At 57.1% G+C, this 2500-nt stretch overlaps 1 non-coding gene across 1 annotated transcript in view; it reads left to right on the forward strand.

The window, feature by feature from the left end:
• Positions 1-1917: 1917 nt before the first annotated feature.
• The window catches only part of LOC126322372 (small subunit ribosomal RNA), a 1893-nt gene continuing 1310 nt past the window's right edge, over positions 1918-2500 (forward strand). The window contains exon 1 of the ribosomal RNA XR_007558986.1: positions 1918-2500. This exon is cut by the window's right edge and continues 1310 nt beyond it. This is a non-coding gene — a ribosomal RNA (small subunit ribosomal RNA).

The following is a 2500-nucleotide window of genomic DNA, read 5'->3' on the forward strand; positions in this document are numbered from 1 at the left end:
CACCTTAACCTAACTTACGCTGCACCTTAACCTAACTTACACTGCACCTTAACCTAACTTACACTGCACCTTAACTGTCACATGTAACGTCACAGGAATGTAGCTTTGCCTAACAGCAACCCTCTGAACATAGTTCACTGCTTGGATCCTCTGGTGTCATGTGTATTTCTTGATGCCATGGTGCGTACCCTCACATAAAGGTCTTTCGAGTGTTGCGTACTTTCTACACAGTCCCGCTAACCACTGGAAGGGTGTACCGCTACAGAACGAATATCGCCCTCCCCTCCTGCCCTTCCAAGCTGGTCGGTCAGGCGTTTGTTTGTGAAATGAGCCTTGCAGCTGTTCAGTTGCATTCGGTTGTCGATGCAGTCAGTGTACGTTGTGGTACGGCCTGTGTGGACTGTCCGCTGATGTACGCGTAACCCACACTGATCATCCGTCGTTACGTACTGAGTGACATAATGTGGCACATGCTTGACCGTACACCGGCTGCGCCCTACAATGGCGAATCATAAGGGCCATATGTTGTGCACGATGCTACTTGTCTCGTCTCCCCATTACAGCGAGATTGCACTGTTGTACGCCGTACAGACATGTGGTAGGTAGGTACGGACGAAAGTATTGCATGTTGGCCCCCCCCCCCCCCCCCCTCCTCCCTCTGCCGGGAATCAGCGTGAGCCGTCTGTTGATGTAGCGACGAGGGTTTTCCTATTTAATCGTATTGCCCCACACAACATGATAGCACGGTGGACCGCGTTCCACATCTGCGACATGCTACAGAGGCCGGTTGACAGTCGACCGCGCAAGGGACATTGCACACGTGCGCGGACCATCTTCCACGTGTTCTCTCGTGTACATGCCGCAGTGTGTATGTGGGCTGATGTAGCGTGTCGTGACACATAACATGCAGGCATGCCAGAATCGTAGATTTCGCAAATGTAGATTGACGTATACGTTTGCTGCCAAAGATCCGCAAATGAACTGGAAATCAGTTGTTGAGCGGTTGTTCGCGCTGCAGGTGCATCGGTGATAGCGACGATCGGTACATCTATGAACCGGTTGTTTCGGCGGTACCCGCCATGCCCCCGAACCTGAGTTGGCCATGTGGGTATGAAGCGATACGAGGCTGTGGCTTGGCGGGACAGTCCCCGGCCGGTGAGGGGGGGCCGCCCGGCGTGCTGGCCGCGCGCTGCGTGAGCGCACGCACTACAGCCGGCTGGTGGGGGGCGCCCAGTGGCAGGAGCGCCGGCCGACGGGCCCGGCTGGCGTCCCAGCTATGCGCCGGCGCACCCTGCGCGCGGCGCCAGGCGGCCAAAGTGGGTTCTGCCGAGCCCGGTGCGAAGCGCGGTGGACATCTGCAGTGTGCTGGTCCGATTGCGGACTGTGTGCGTTGAGGATGCGCCGCCGCCCGGCACTCGGCGTCGCGACGCCGTCTGCTGCTCGGTCGCCCCCAGCGGTTCTCGCAGGTGGTTTGTATCGCAGCTCTGCGGACGTGTTGGCGCGTGCGCTGTGCTGGGAGAGTTCGCTTCTGCACCCAAGTGGGGCTTTGCCCTTCTGTGGCGCTGGCGTTGGAGCTGCCGGTCACCGTAGGTGGCGCGTGTTGTTTCCCGCCGGCAATGCCACGACAGCACGCTCCCGGGCCTCTGTCGGCAGCGGCAAGCTCAGTTGGGAGCACGGGTGTTCGCACTGAAAGCGTCTACTCGCCCATCTCCGGGCGATTGCGCCTCTCTCGAACCCGACCAAGTACTTAGGACGGCGCTGCGCGCCGCCGGGACCTGAGAGGGTTTCGAGGTGTATCGTGCAGGGGAGCTCAGCCTCCTCCTGTTTGCAGAATAATTGAGCGGACGCTTGCGTGTTCGCGCGGGCCCTCGGGACACACTCCCGGGCGGCCGGCTGCTCAGCTCTCGTTGACGCAGCTCCCTGGTTGATCCTGCCAGTAGTCATATGCTTGTCTCAAAGATTAAGCCATGCATGTCTCAGTACAAGCCGCATTAAGGTGAAACCGCGAATGGCTCATTAAATCAGTTATGGTTCCTTAGATCGTACCCACGTTACTTGGATAACTGTGGTAATTCTAGAGCTAATACATGCAAACAGAGTCCCGACCAGAGATGGAAGGGACGCTTTTATTAGATCAAAACCAATCGGATTGGCTCGTCTGGTCCGTTTGCCTTGGTGACTCTGAATAACTTTGGGCTGATCGCACGGTCCTCGTACCGGCGACGCATCTTTCAAATGTCTGCCTTATCAACTGTCGATGGTAGGTTCTGCGCCTACCATGGTTGTAACGGGTAACGGGGAATCAGGGTTCGATTCCGGAGAGGGAGCCTGAGAAACGGCTACCACATCCAAGGAAGGCAGCAGGCGCGCAAATTACCCACTCCCGGCACGGGGAGGTAGTGACGAAAAATAACGATACGGGACTCATCCGAGGCCCCGTAATCGGAATGAGTACACTTTAAATCCTTTAACGAGTATCTATTGGAGGGCAAGTCTGGTG

This window comes from Schistocerca gregaria, unplaced genomic scaffold (assembly GCF_023897955.1).
Source record: "Schistocerca gregaria isolate iqSchGreg1 unplaced genomic scaffold, iqSchGreg1.2 ptg000807l, whole genome shotgun sequence".
In the NCBI taxonomy this organism is placed as follows: domain Eukaryota; kingdom Metazoa; phylum Arthropoda; class Insecta; order Orthoptera; family Acrididae; genus Schistocerca; species Schistocerca gregaria.